The sequence below is a fragment of the Mirounga angustirostris genome, unplaced genomic scaffold, assembly GCF_029215605.1.
Source record: "Mirounga angustirostris isolate CCGP_5_RB_7025 unplaced genomic scaffold, mMirAng1.0.hap1 SCAF_10, whole genome shotgun sequence".
Classification (NCBI taxonomy): domain Eukaryota; kingdom Metazoa; phylum Chordata; class Mammalia; order Carnivora; family Phocidae; genus Mirounga; species Mirounga angustirostris.
The window spans coordinates 13,203,291-13,219,588 of record NW_026991718.1 but is presented as its reverse complement, the minus strand read 5'-3'; the positions used below and the strand labels follow the sequence as shown (position 1 = coordinate 13,219,588).

The 16,298-nt window shown below is 41.4% G+C and overlaps 1 protein-coding gene across 1 annotated transcript in view; it reads right to left on the bottom strand.

Annotated features, from left to right (window-relative positions):
• Positions 1–13,854, bottom strand: part of VSNL1 (visinin like 1) — a 109,999-nt gene extending 96,145 nt beyond the window's left edge. The window contains exon 1 of the mRNA XM_064573530.1: positions 13,652–13,854. The gene's annotated coding sequence lies outside the window, so the exon portion shown is untranslated. The remainder of the gene's footprint in view (positions 1–13,651) is intronic.
• Positions 13,855–16,298: the final 2,444 nt, after the last annotated feature.

Below are 16,298 nucleotides of genomic sequence, written 5' to 3'. Positions count from 1 at the left end.
ACAGGTGCTTACAGATTTCTCTGTCTGGAAACTGTCCTAGTGAACTATGCATCCCAGCATGGTTCTCGGGGAGACGTACTGCCCTCAAAAGCGCTGTTGTTGTCCTCATTACTGGGGATCTTGTGAGTCACGGATAAAGTGGGAGAAGCTAAAACGTGGGAGCAAGGCCCACTGTCCTGGTCTCAAAGAGAAATGCTGTAGCCATCTCCTTCTCAAGGCCCAGCAACTATAAACACATCTTAGTAACAACCCCAGGAGGCTGAGTTGGAAATCTAGATCTCACTGGATTTCCCTGGAATCTATTACTTCAAACAGCTCAAAATAGGTCTTCCTGTCACATTTTCTTATAGTGTCATGTATTTTTTTTCCATTGTACCCCATCTTATTTGAAATTTTATGCTATTTTGTGATTATTTGTTTAATATATGTTTCTCTAGCTACACTCTGAGCTCTATGAGGGCAGGGATTATGGCTATTTTAGTTCACCCTGTATATCTTGTACTAGGCAAATGACAGATATGCAATAGGTATTTGTTGAAGGAATGAATGAATTGATGAAATAGAGAGATAGTGCCTCATATAAAAGCAACATAGTGAATATAAAAGCAACAGGTGAAGTAGGTAGAAAGAGCACAGATCTGTTTGGGATTCTTAGAGCTATCACTGATAAACCTCATGACTTTAGGCAAATTCCCCAATCCCTGTATCAATTTCTTGGTCTAAAGTAGAGCTATCTCATTGGATTGCTGTGAAATTGAATGAGATAATACAAAAGTAAAACAAAGAACCCGGCAGAGCCCCTCGCACAGAGAGAGGGTATATGCCACGCATGTTTTCAAACACTGCACACCTCAGAAAGCATCTCCTCTTCTTTCCCCTTCCTTGCTGGATTAACTGTGAGGAGTTGTAAAGTAGCTGAACATCATAAGGTGTAGACTACGTTATTCAGAACTGGTCTTTTATACCCTAAGAAACTGAGACCCATATTTATTTTCACATGAATAAATGAAAACTTAGAAAAGTTTAAGTAATTTTTCCAGGACTTCACATGAATGATGACCACAGCACATCTGTCATGCCTGAAACACATTCAACACCTCCTAGTTTTATGGGCTTTCCATTATGTAGTTCCACTTGCGCCCTCTAAAGCAGCTTTTCCAACTGGATTCTGTGGAAGACACTGAGATAGTAACAAGCATAATTTAATGTAAGTTCCTGAGCAAACATTGGAAACAAGGTCAAGCAAAGCTAAATAGCTACTGGGGTCTCTACCAGAGGAACATTCAGACTTGTATCAATATGCATGAGCACTAGGAATATCTAAAAGTGGGATGTTATCTCCCTCAAAAAAAGTTTCCACAAAACTCTTTGAGGGGCAATAACTATCAGTGTCTTGGAAATATTTCTTTAAAGAAACAAAGCTTCCTTACTACGAAATTTAAACTACCTTTCCTTCCAACTCCGCCACCTCGCTGAGAAGGAGCAAACTTTCAATAGGCCTTTCTTTTAATACAGTTTCCTAAGTACTGATTTGTTATAAAGCTATTTGCTCTTAAATATTTTGCTTAAAAATGTGAAACGATCTATGACAGTACATTGAACTTATTGTATACATATCGTATATGTATGTATGTATGTATCTGTATGTATGTGCATTACTCTCTCACCCCCACTTTGAGAGCCATTCTCTGCTCTTAGCCAATGTGCATTAGTGTGCACTTCTACAGACACTCAACAAATGATAGGCTTATCCTGATTCAAACATATTCTGCAACATTTATTGTGTGTACCACTAAGGCTTCCCCTTCTGCCATTTATTGGGTGTTATTTGATGGACATTTATTTGACGGACAACAGATGGACTAAGTGATAATATTAGACCTGACCAAAGAAGTGAAGTAAGGGTGTCATGGGAATGTGTCTCAGGCGCTGTAGGCACCTCAGAGGAAAAGGTGAAGGAAAGAGAAGATTAAGGGCAGGAGACAATTAAACACTGACACATGTCCTCTGACGTTATTTATGAAGCATGCCATAAATCATTGGCGTGGGCAGGATTGTTCATCAACTGAACATTAGTCATTGGAAGCTTTGGGAACATTAACAGGAGGCATGTCTGAAATAAATGGAAGAGGTTCCCCAAACAGATGCAGAACACAGGTCTAAGCTAAGATGCTGACTCAGTTAGGATACTTTTTCTAGGACCATACTCACCATGCTCCCTGGGATATGCGGGTATTAGCTACTATTTAACTACCAACTTATTAGAACAAATACGCTTAGAAAGAGCAGAACACAGAACAGGAGACTGGGAGAAATGATGAAATGCAGACTGAGGAGAATGGCAGGAGGAAAGGTGGAGGTCCAGAGTGGGATGAGAATTATTTACTCTGCGCTAATCTCTTTTAGGTAGTGTGTGTGTGTGTGTGTGTGTGTCTGCGTGTGTATGCATATCTGTATATACACATATACATGGTCTTCAACATCCCTATAAAGCAAATATATTACTCCCATTTCACAAGTGAGAAAATGAGCCCCCTAGATTAATTAAGACCAAAAGTCTTACCCAGTTCTGTGAATCATCCAAGACTCTTACTATATAAAAGAGCCTCAGAATGTATGAGCAACTTTTACAGATTTCAAAGGGAGAAAAGGATGCTCCTTTTTAACCACAGATTAGAAATATACTTGAAATTCCCTAGCAAATGAAGCAGGAAATATGGGGAGAAGAGAGAAAAAGCTGAGGAGAAGAAAAATGGCTTTTCGAAGAACTAAAGACAATAAGACCATTTTGGATTTGTGTGTGTGTGTGTGTGTGCATGCGTGTGTGCGTGCAGAGAGGCTGGAACCAAGTTTTCAGCTCAGTAGTTAAGAAGGGTTGGGAGATATACTTTCCTTATCACAAAAGCCCTGGGAGGAAAGAATGAAAGAACAGATCACGTAAAAGTCCTCCCACAGATTCACATTGAAAGATGTCATGAAATTAGTTGGAATTATAAGGGAGGTGAGGGGAGAGTATTAGAAATTCTTTTTTTGGAAGGTAATAAAGGATAGAAGTATGATAGCATGATATTTAAATCAAAAGGCAGAGCTCTTGAAATGTTTTTGTTTGAGTCCTGTGATTCGCTGGAGGCTTGGATGGGAGACAAGGACCACATTATTCAGCTACGGTAGCACCCCCCATGTCCCCAAAAGATACATTCCAAGACCACCAGTGAATGCCTGAAACTGCATATAGGACCGAACCTTATATATATTATGGTTTTTCCTATACACACACACCTATGATAAAATTTAATTTATCAATTAGGCTTAGTAAGAGATTAACAACAGTAAGTAATAATAAAATAGAATAGTTGTAACAATATACTGTCATAAAAGTTATGTGAATGTGGTCTCCCTCCCTTTCAAAATTTCATATTGTACTGTACTGACCCTTCTTCTTGTAATGAGGGGAGCTGATAAAATGCCTGCATGATGAGATGAAATGGGGTGAGTGATGTAGGCATGTGACTTAGCATTAGGCTACGGTTGACCTTCTGACGACTCATCAAGAGGATCATCAGCTTCTGGACCTGGGTTGACTGGGGGTAACTGAAACTGTGCAGAGTGAAACCACAGATAAGGGGAGACTAGTGTACCTTGAAAAATAAGAGAGGGCTTCAAAACGTATTCAATAAAGAAACAAATGTAAAAATGTGTTCTTAGTTCCCTATTCCGTTGGGACCAATTATACGCTGGTATTACATGGCAGGGGGATGACAGTAAAGAAGAGGGCTAATGGCAAGGATGTGAACTGAAAGAAAGAATGAGAAAAATGTTAACTCTGAGGTCTCAGCTTTTCTTCCAGAAAGTCTCTTTTCTATAAGTCTCTTTTCTATGCATCCAGGCCACCTTTCTATTTCACCTGACTTAGTGAATTGCTTTCATCTGTCTTCCTAGGCATAAATTCCTTGCAGGCTGGGATTGTATCTTATTTAATGTTAATTCCACAGTGACAACACAGTGCTTGGCACATTTACTCCACAGACACTTGTTTTACAAGGTAGGCTAAGCACTGTTGAATGTTCACTGCTTGTAATAGCTAGATTCCTCCCTTAGAGGTTCCATGATGAATGTAGGTTCTACTACAAGTCAGAAACTAAAGTGGTTTCAGAACTCTTGATTTCTGATGAAAGGAATGATAATGACAATAACTATCATTTACTGCATTTTCACAAATGAAGCATTAGACCTTTACATATGTAGTCTGTCATTTTCTGTTCAAGAATCCTGTGAATTACTATTTTAAATGGAAACTGAGGCTGAGAGTTTGAACCACTTATTCAAGGTCATTGAACTAATAACCTATGGAACTACGTTTTTTTTTTTATCCTAGTGTATCTAGCTTGAAAATTCTGGTTTACATTTCCTATCCTACTTTCTTTTGAGTCAGTTAAAACCTTGGGGAGGGCTGAGGAATTCTCCCATTCACAAACTAAAAATGAGTAAAGATTAAATGGATGGTTTCCATCTCTCTGAGGAAAGAATTCCTTTATAAACATTTGAAAGAAAAGTTACCAGAGAGGGAGACAAACCATAAGAAACTTTTAATCTCAGGAAACAAACTGAGGGTTACCTGAGTGGAGGGGGGTGGGAGGGATGGGGTGGCTGGGTGATGGACATTGGGGAGGGTATGTACTATGGTGAGCGCTGTGAATTGTGTAAGACTGAAGAATCACAGACCTGTAACTCTGAAACAAATAATACATTATATGTTAATTTAAAAATTTTTTAAAAATAAAAAGAAAAGAAAAGCTAAAATTCTGTATAGAATTTAAACTTATTTCACAAGTTCTTTTTTATTTTTCATAAAATTTCCCATATTAGCAAGAAAACAAACATCAAATGCCTTCAGTATAAATTTCAGAAACACTTGAACTTCTGGAAAAACAAAATTGATGGTCTTCCATTAACTCATAACACCAATTGCCAAAGGATTCCAACAAATACAAGTCGTTTTTGTTTGTTTGTTTTTTTGTGAGTGAAGTGATAGAAGTTTATTAAGTGAAGATATAAAAAAAGCTCTCCAGAGTGAGAGGGGTCCTGACAGGGTTGCCCCAAATAGATAGAAGTTGTTAACAGAAAATCAGACTTGCAAGACACTACTTGGTACATTAAAATAAAATATATTAATAAGCATGTTAACTTTATTGATAATCCTTAATGAGTCCCCAATGAGACATTTCACTCATAATTTAGGATTGGGTTTCAAGAAGTCAGAAATAAACACACTAATCACAAATTAATAAAACCAACACAAAATATAAAATACCAGGGGCTCCTGTAGCACCACAGTCTACTATTCTAAGAAAACCCCAGTTGCAATAAAATATGTAACAACAGAAATATTAGGGTCTAGCTATTTGTGTTAGAAAAAAATCCACCCTGACTCCAAAGCACATTTAACATGTTAATGATTTGCAAAAATCTGTTTACATTCAGCTCCTCAAAAGTCCATTGTCTTTCAGAGCCTAAGAGATAAGAAACACAATCCAAACAAAGGAGAGAAAAAAATATATTTAACCTGAAAGATTTCCATTTTCAGAAAAGTCCCTCTATGAGCAAGAATAAAGAAAAATAAAATTCATTCTATAGATCTATAATAACTGTAAGTAAAGTTAACTGGTATGCTAACATTTGGCCTTTTATGAGTAATACTTCATAAAAATGAAATTTTTTTAATTAAAGGAGCCCCACTTTCTATAAAAAGTTCAGCAAGTATTGTCTCAGATATATTGAACTTGAAGGCCACTTGGTGAATGCGAGTGCTCCAAGTCTTAACTGTAATTTAGAACAAAAGGAAATAGAATGTTCACCCGAAAATAATCCAACAAATGGTTATAAACGCAGTGCATTGTCTTAAAAAAAATAATAGTCGGTGGTTACGATGGAGGTCATCTGTGTTAGAAGCACAGTGAGGTGAGGCAGTGGAGAAATCCAGAGAAAGCATAAGAATCACGACGAATTACCCAACTTGCATGCTTTAAGTTAGCTGGTAAGGGTATAGAACATCTCTTTAATGTATTCACAGGCACCTTATTATTAAAGTGTCAAACCTCTATGAGGATTCTTGAGTCATTTGCTATTCCATTTCTGTTTCATTCTTTAAGTAGTTTCTGAAGCACCCCCGGGATCCCCATTTGTGAAGTTCTCAATGAACCAGGCTGGGAGGAACTCAAAACTATTTTGACTCATTTAAGAGAGCATAAATTGTCTTTAGAAACAAACTGTAAATAGTACATTAACAAAGGAAAGAACAAGAATCATATGATCCTCTCGATAGATGCCGAAAAAGCTTTTGACAAAGTACAGCATCCTTTCTTGATCAAAACTCTTCAGAGTATAGGGATAGAGGGTACATACCTCAATATCATAAAAGCCATCTATGAAAAACCTACAGCAAATATTATTCTCAATGGGGAAAAACTGAGAGCTTTCCCCCTAAGGTCAGGAACGCGGCAGGGATGTCCACTATCACCACTGCTATTCAACATAGTATTGGAAGTCCTAGCCACAGCAATCAGACAACAAAAAGAAATCAAAGGCATCCAAATTGGCAAAGAAGAAGTCAAACTCTCACTCTTTGCAGATGATATGATACTTTATGTGGAAAACCCAAAAGACTCCACCCCAAAACTGCTAGAACTCATACAGGAATTCAGTAAAGTGGCAGGATATAAAATCAATGCACAGAAGTCAGTGGCATTCCTATACACCAACAACAAGACAGAAGAAAGAGAAATTAAGGAGTCGATCCCATTTACAATTGCACCCAAAACCATAAGATACCTAGGAATAAATCTAACCAAAGAGACAAAGGATCTGTACTCAGAAAACTATAAAATACTCATGAAAGAAATTGAGGAAGACACAAAGAAATGGAAAAACGTTCCATGCTCATGGATTGGAAGAACAAATATTGTGAAGATGTCAATGCTACCTAGAGCAATCTACACATTCAATGCAATCCCCATCAAAATACCACCCACTTTTTTCAAAGAAATGGAACAAATAATCCTAAAATTTGTATGGAACCAGAAAAGACCCCGCATAGCCAGAGGAATATTGAAAAAGAAAAGCAAAGCCGGTGGCATCACAATTCCGGACTTCAAGCTCTATTACAAAGCTGTCATCATCAAGACAGCATGGTACTGGCACAAAAACAGACACATCGATCAATGGAACAGAATAGAGAGCCCAGAAATGGACCCTCAACTCTATGGTCAACTAATCTTCGACAAAGCAGGAAAGAATGTCCAATGGAACAAAGACAGTCTCTTCAACAAATGGTGTTGGGAAAATTGGATAGACACATGCAGAAGAATGAAACTGGACCACTTCCTTACACCACACACAAAAATAGACTCCAAATGGTTGAAAGACCTCAATGTGAGACAGGAGTCCATCAAAATCCTAAAGGAGAACACAGGCAACAACCTCTTTGACCTCAGCCGAAGCAACTTCTTCCTAGAAACATCGCCAAAGGCAAGGGAAGCAAGGGCAAAAATGAACTATTGGGACTTCATCAAGATAAGAAGCTTTTGCAAAGCAAAGGAAACAGTTAACAAAACCAAAAGACAACCGACAGAATGGGAGAAGATATTTGCAAATGACATATCAGATAAAGGGCTAGTATCCAAAATCTATAAAGAACTCATCAAACTCAACACCCAAAGAACAAAGAATCCAATTAAGAAATGGGCAGAAGACATGAACAGACATTTTTCCAAAGAAGACATCCAAATGGCCAACAGACACATGAAAAAGTGCTCAATATCGCTCGGCATCAGGGAAATCCAAATCAAAACCTCAATGAGATATCACCTCACACCAGTCAGAATGGCTAAAATTAACAAGTCAGGAAACGACAGATGTTGGCGGGGATGCGGAGAAAGGGGAACCCTCCTCCACTGTTGGTGGGAATGCAAGCTGGTGCAGCCACTCTGGAAAACTGTATGGAGGTTCCTCAAAAAGTTGAAAATAGAGCTACCATATGATCCAGCAATTGCACTACTGGGTATTTACCCCAAAGATACAAAAGTAGGGATCCGAAGGGCTACGTGCACCCCGATGTTTATAGCAGCAATGTCCACAATAGCCAAACTGTGGAAAGAGCCAAGATGTCCATCGACAGATGAATGGATAAAGAAGATGTGGTATATATATTCAATGGAATATTATGCAGCCATCAAAAGGAATGAGATCTTGCCATTTGCAACGACGTGGATGGAACTGGAGGGTATTATGTTGAGTGAAATAAGTCAAACAGAGAAAGACATGTATCATATGATCTCACTGATATGAGGAATTCTTAATCGCAGGAAACAAACTGAGTGTTGTTGGAGTGGGGGGTGGGGTGGGAGGGATGGGGGGACTGGGTGATAGACACTGGGGAGTGTATGTGCTCTGGTAAGCGCTGTGAATTGTGCAAGACTGTTGAATCTCAGATCTGTACCTCTGAAACAAATAATGCAATATATGTTAAGAAAAAAAAAAAAGAAGAAGAAGAAGAAGGTAGCGGGAGGGGAAGAATGAAGCGGGGGAAATCGGAGGGGTAGACGAACCATGAGAGACGATGGACTCTGAAAAACAAACAGGGTTCTAGAGGGGAGGGGGGTGGGAGGATGGGTTAGCCTGGTGGTGGGTATGTAGGAGGGCACATTCTGCATGGAGCACTGGGTGTTATGCACAAACAATGAATCATGGAACACTTCATCTAAAACTAATGTTGTAATGTAAGGGGATTAACATAAGAATAAAAAAATTAAAAAAAAAAAATAAAATAAATTCATTGGTTAAGAAGAAAAAAAAAAAAAAAAAAAAAAAAAAAAAAAAAAAGAAACAAACTGTAAATGAGGAATGCACTGTTGTGGTCCCTTCACAGTATGAACATGTTAAAATAATTCCATAGCTCAAAAGACCCTGATCCAAGTGGTACACATAGCTACCATAGTCTGGGTTTAGATTCCCTCTTTGACTTGTTAATATCAGTTCATGTAAATAGGTAAAAATAATTTATATTTTGACTTACTAAGAGATAAAAGGAGGAGGGCCTGGGTGTCTCAGTCAGTTGGGCATCTGACTTGTGGTTTCAGCTCAGGTCGTGATCTCATGGGTCCTGAGATTGAGCCCCAAGATGGAGCCCCACATCATCAGGCTCTACGCTCAGCAGGGAGTCTGGTTGGGATTCTCTCTCTCCCTCTTCCTCTGCCCCTCCCCTCACTTGAGTGCGCTCTCTCTCTCTCTCTCAAATAAATAAATCTTTAAGGAAAAGAAAGATAAACAGAAAATATTCATGGATTAAAATGAACTCTTAAAGGTATTATTATAGTGCTTTTATATTTTTAGTGAGAATAAATTATTTAATAATCTTTAGTCCAGCTTTTCCTTTTTGTAATATAAAAATATTGAAAGCAGTGTTAATTGTGCATATTTTTAGTCAAAATAATTTAATTTCTTGGTATAATTAACAAGGTGCATACACCTGATTCTTGGAACAAATATTAAATTGACATATGTTATAGAGTATCTACTATAAAAGACATTGTGCAAATATTACAGAAATATGAAAAAGATAATTGAAATCTGTGCCTTTGTGGACTGTGCTTTCATATTGTAGATGTCTTTGAGATGAAAATGCTTCTTGATATACTGCACTTTTTATGTATTGGGGGGATGGATTAAGTAAATTATATGGATCCCATCCAGTTTATTAATTCTATTAATTATGTGAATTAACCACTGGGACAGTAGAAATATCATTTATTAACTTATTTGTGTACCATTTGATACTTTTGGAAAATTGATACATTTATATCTACTAAATGTAACTGAGATGGACATTGTCAATTTCAACCTTAGACTAAATTGAATGTGACCCATTCTTTAAGAAGAACCTTCCAATCTTCCTAAATATTTACTAATCTAAGGAGCATAGATATCACTCAATATAAAGAAAAAGGCCTTTAGAATGACATTAAAAGGTATTGCTCTCATGAATTAAGACACTTGTTTGATATTGACATTATACTGTCATTTTATGAAACTCCCCAAGGAGCTCCTCAGCAATGTTTGGAATCCATACCTATATGCAACCCCAACAGAAAATCTATAGCTTGCACAATACAACATTTCTAATCATGTTATCCTACTGCAAATGAGATTCACAGCATAACAAATGAAAGCAGGGCACTTAGAGCTGCAAGTCTCTGCATAGGCTACCTGGTGTTCAGAACAGCCTGGCCACGACTATTTTCAGAATGGGATAATAAGACCAGGTGACATTTGTTAGGGACGGACTCTATCCAAGACAGAGCTCAACCCAATTCAGCAAAGGTTTACCATGAAGGAAAAGGTTAAATTAAATTGTTAATTGGTGGGGGGGGGTACCCTGGCTGGCTCAGTTGGTAGAGCATGTGACTCTTGATCTCAGGGTCATGAGTTCAAGCCCCATGTTGGAGGTAGAGATTACTTAAAATAAATAAATAAATAATTTAAAAAATTGTGTGTTTTTACACGTGTTGAGAAACTCACCCCCTTGCTTCCTCAAAAACTTCCAAGGGTATTTAACTCATCTTTCAAATGAGAAAGAAACTCAGACTGTCCTCCTTAAGCCTTTCCTAATGTCTCAGTTTTTTGCAGGTAAAAATTCCTGGCATTTCCCCAAAGGGGACATCCGGTGGTTGTGGTTATCTTTCTGAGGGCGTGGGAGACTACATTTTTCAAACAGGAACAGGAGGGCCTGGATTATCTTTAAAAGGAAGCTTTTACTCTATGGGCATTCGGGAGAGAAAATGAGGGAGAAACAAAAATCGAGTGAGAGGAAAAGAGAAAATAAAAAGAAGGAAAGAGAAGAAGGCCCAGGTAGGCAGGTATGATTGCCCGCTTTTGCAGTCCCAGCACAGCAAGACAGAGAAGGAAGCCATGCAAGTACTTTCCAAACCCTAAAGGCTTTGTAAACAGCACTGCTGTCCTCTCTAGCGCCCACTTCAGGCTGAGCCACTCCAGCATTCTTCCTTCAGTCTTCCTGCCTCCCACCCCTCCCCTTTTCTGCAGGTCATTGCATCTGGAGGATTTCCATGAAGGCTGAGGACAGTTAGGCATCTTGGATTTGGGTTCTGCCTTCTAGGAGCCAGAGGAGAGCTGGCAGAACCCACTGTGTATTTATACTGCAGCTGCCTCACTCTGCTAGGTCCCAGGCCCTACAGCTGCAGCATTTTTGGAAGATGCAAGACTGGCAGAAGAGTGAGGATGGTGCCTGCAGTGTCTCAGAAGGCTGGAGTCCCTGAAGGAGGAGAGCGCAGAGGAGATAGAGAGGGGCCTGGCCAGTCCTCAAACAGGAGCTTTGAGTGATATGCCTGTTCTCTCAAAAAAAATGCAAGGATTCCAAAGAAATTAACTGAGATGAAGAGAAGGCCAGGAAGGCCAGGTTAAACATTGAACAAGGTGGGTATATTGGAGGTGAGGGGCAATAGAAAAGAGATAGAAAGCGAGCTTACAAGAAAGTAGAAATTATATCGTGTGAAAAGGAATCCTTGGGGCTCTCTTGAAAGAGGTGCTGGGGACCAGACAATTGTTTATTTGAAGACTAGCAATGTCACTGAGGATGCTATAAGTGTAGGGAGAAGGGAACATTTCCACTCCCCATTACTCTGTAATTGTTTATTTCATAGACTAGAAGTTAATTGACTTTTCCCTAGCTCTGTGGTTCTGGGCCTCAGTTTCCTCATCTGTAAAACAAGGGGTTTAGACTAGATCCTTTTGAAGGTCTCTGCCTGATGTGACTCTGTCAGCCTATGAGCCAGGGTACCTGACACTAAACATCTCTGAGATTTAGTACCAGATTCCGCTGCACTACCCATTTATCAATGCAGTGTAACAACATCTGCACCATTCATGAAGCAGATTCCAACTCTCAGTGATGACGGGGAGTATGGCTCAATTATGACAAGAGATTGATCCTTCTGCCCTAAGTAAGGAAGGGAGGAACAGTGATTTACACTTTGGGTTTCCAAGGGGAGAATATTCTCGAATTTTTTATTTCAAATTTTATCCATTGTAAATTATAAATTCCTTTGAGGGGTTCGAAATAGTTGGACTGACTAAAGGGCCAAGGGGCTGTATAATGAACTGCCTTATTTGAAGGAAAATTTATATCATTACAGAAATCGAATCTGCTTTTTCTATGGAAATCCAGCTCACACTGGCCATGCTCTTCTCTTGTCTGCCTGCCTCATGCCATTCTGTCAACTGCTTCAGTGCAGCATTTTCTGGAGTTATTAAACACCGAAGCTTAATGAGAGTGCACTTAATGGGTGAAGTATTCAATGATGCAGGACCCCCCCCCGCCCCCCCCCCCACGTAAGCAGTTTAAATGATAGTGGGGACAAAATACGTTTTCACGAGAGTTTCATTTTTAATTTGTCTCAACATGAAATTCCTTTAATTTTTTAAAAAATTAATATGTAGAAATACAACTCCTTCCTTCCTCTTGTCTTCAAGTGGGATGTCACACACAGATAGTGTCCACTTGTGTTTTCTACAGCCACTAACATTTCCATTTCATTTTAGTCTCCAAAATATGGGCAGGAGCACAACTCTAGAAAAATGGATTCCTACTCTCTCATCTCACAGGGCACTGATCCGTGCAGTGCTGAGCACTTGCACGGAGCCTCACTATTTCCTCCAACCCCCACCCCCATTCACCAGTGCCCCTGCTTTCCACAGGGGGTTTGACCTTGCAAAGACCCTGCTTCAGTTTCTGGGCAAGTTACAACCCATTTTAACTCAAAATACAAAACGACCTTTTCTCCTTTAAATAAACACTACCAAATGTAACCCATCTGGGCTTACATTTCTCAGCCCTGTATTCCAGACTGTGAACACGGGATGCAAAGGCAGGTAACTAGTTTGGGTCTGACAGTTCCCATTCAGAGGCTCTGAGACTCAGACTCTGTTCAAAACAGACGGCTGACTATGTGGTTGAACACCTTTCCTTTTTTGTCCATTCACCATCATGACGAAAAATCAAAACCGAAAAATTATCTACTCATTTCTAAATACTAAGAAATGTGCTTCTTTTGCGCCTCGCTCCGTGGTTCTAAACACTAACATCCCGCTTGGAAACCAACACTGATATCCACACCGCATCTCGTCTACTCAGTTTCACTTAGCAAACACCTTCACTGCTCTTCCACGGTGAGAAAAATGGTGCACCAACCCCACGGATGACAGGTTGGTACTTGACTGCAACCGCTCAATAGTTTTATCAGCAACCGGAAAACTTCACAATCGGTCAATTAGCTACTTAAATCCGTGTAAGGAGATCTGCTTATACTAAAAAACCACCTCTGTTTCACCTATCTTAAATCTAGCCTAAGACAATCCCCCAAACACGCCGCATATAAACACTCCCCCTTCCCCCACCCCCATTATCCCAAAAGATCCCCTCATTGACTAACAACACATTCAGATGGCCAGCATCAACCAAAGCAATTGCCACCATGCATTTAGACGCATCTATGCTAAGTATTGACAATAGCCAAAGCATCTCTCAGACAACTGGCTGCACTACACATGCAGAAAAGCAACGAAGATTGCATTTTCCACTTACAGTTATAGCGCTGCGCACGGTCACTTAATGAAAATGATAAAACTCAACAGTTCTTTATATATATGTATAATTCAGATAAATGGTTAAGCCGTCTCTGTGTGTGGTTCTCTCGCGCTCTTTTTTTTTTTCCTCTGGAGCTCTAGGCTGCTTAAATCCCTCTTGGATCGCGCCTCGCAAGCCCAGCCGCCGCCGCAACAAGCTCGGGTAAGTCTATGCTGCAGATTGGGAATCCCATAGAAAACCTAGCGTCCCTGGAGCTGGATGCGCAGGCGCGCGAGCCACCGCCTCTCGAGGCACCCCCTCCCCTTCCCCGCCTCTCTCCTCCCTCCTCCTCCAGCTCCGCAGCCCCAGCTTGGAGAGCTCAGGAGCCGGTGACCAAAAGCAGCCTGGCATTGGCGCATGCTCAGTTGGAGGGGCTCGGAGATCCCGCTGGTGGATTCCACGTCTCCAGATTTTAGCAGAAACTCAAAAGGAAAGTACATAGGAAAAGGGAGCCTGGCTACCGGAGCTGCCTGCACCTGGACAGGCGGTAGGGAGAGCAAGTTGGGCTCACCACACTCCGCCGTAATGGAGTCCGATGATGAAGGCGAAGGCCAGAGATGGGACACTTAGAGCCTTCTATTCCCACGGCTCCGAGCCCTAAAGGGCCCTCGGCCCACCTTTTGTCAGGCTGTAAGGTGACGGAGAAAACTGCAGAAATTCTTTTTCTCGAGAGGAAGTGTATCCCCAGCTAGCTATGAGCATATCTGTCCGGCTCACGGTGAAGGAATGGTTATGGTGGGCACTTTTCGTGGGCCATTTCATCCGAGGGTCTTAACCTAGGAGCACTGGGAGCCGGTCCTTCTCATACCCCAGTGCCCAGGACCATCCGTCCAGAGCGGCTAGAGAAATGTAGGTTGAAGGAAGCTGGGTCCGAGGCTTGCCCTGTGTGACCTTGGGCAAATCAAGCTAACCATCAACGAACATTTAACAAACGCCTGCAGTATGCAGTTAATAAATATTTATTGAATATGCTCGGTGGGAGGGATGGATGGGAGGGAACAAACCATCCTTGGAATACAAGGTAGAGGGCTTGGACTAAGTGATATTATAAAGCCCACTTTCGTGTCCATTAAGGACGCCTGTGTGTTCTAGCCCTCCCCCTCTCCCCACTGTCCTGCCAAAGCCTAGAAGACTTGGCAAGGAGTAGTGCGCAGTAAATGTTTGGTCGCTTCCCTACCAGGAAAGCAAGAATTCCCAGATGTTCCCAACCCGATCAGTTTCCTCAAGTGTGTATGTTTGCACATTCATTCCTTCATTCACCCAACAATTACGCTTTAACCAACTACTTACTACTAGCCACTGTTTGGGGGATAAATGCAGTGAACAAACGCCCATCCTGAGATTTACATTCAGGTGGGAGTTCTATTTTCAAGGGAGGGGAGTTCTGGGGGCAAAGTGAAGGTCTAGGTTCTCCTTAAGTAGAGACCTTTACAATTTCACACACCTTACCACGCTCAGGAAAACTGCAGTGTTAATAAACCTTTTCGCTCTGAGGACACCAAGAGCATCTCCCATGGCAAAAGGGCTCTAGACTGACAAATCTCCGTTGCCAGGAGGGAGCGACTCCTAGCTACCAAGTCGGGGAGTCCAGCTTGGAAGAACTTGAGGATACTTTGACGAAGACCAGGAGAAACTCCACCCCACCAGTCTCTGGCACTGGAAAAGGCTTGGGCTCAGTGAGGACCCCCCGTAGTGACGCCCAAGCTGCAACCTGACGTTCAAAGCCAACCTGGCCGTCCCAGAGCGCACGAATGCACTTTCCTGGGCCAGACTCCTCGGGAAGGTGGCGCAGAGCGGGGGAGCGCTCTCGGGACTCCCGGGACAGAGCTCGCAGAAGTCCCCTCCCCGCGGGGCTCTTCCGCGGGGTGCTGGCGACCTCGGAAACCCGGCGCGCGGAGTCGCGGGGAGCAGGGCGCACGCCCGGGCGCGCTGCGGCAGCTGAGCACATTGAGAGTCTGGCGGGCGCCAGCTCCGCGCTCCCGGGCCGCAGTGCGCACTGCGCAGCGGGGCTGGTCGGCGGATTCTTTCTGTTTCTTGGGATGAGGTTGGGGCAAAGGTCAGTCCTGGATAAGTCTCTGGTTGGCGGTGGAGACAGCCTCCAAAGCTTTCAAAGTAATTTCTCGTCTTTTGTCGATTTCCCCTACTAAAGCGTTTTACGCTGGGCTGTCTGGTTTCTCTCTGGAGAACAGACTCCGCATTGCAATCTGCATCAGCTGAAAGAAGGGGTCATAATGCCATTTCTCCGCGCGGAAGAGACGTGCCTATTTATTGCGCCCTGGCGGTCTCTTTCGTGGCATTGTTCGGGTTTAGATAACTTACTTCCAACTTGTGCTTAGGAAAAAAACGAACACTGATACTTTAAACCGTGTTCTGTTGTAGGGGAGATTTGATTTGGATGCGTGCGCTTTTGTGAAGCAGCTTTGTCTAATTGGGCAGACAGAATGTTTAAAAAGTTTTATTTGCACTGAAGCGTTGTTTGGCGTCCTTAATGCGGTATCTTAATTTTTAATCGCCAGCCATTATGCAACTTTATTTTCTTAAGCTCTAATGTTTTGTTGTTAAAATCTTTTTTCTGAGATGCCTTTTGGTCGAGTTTTATGTGCAG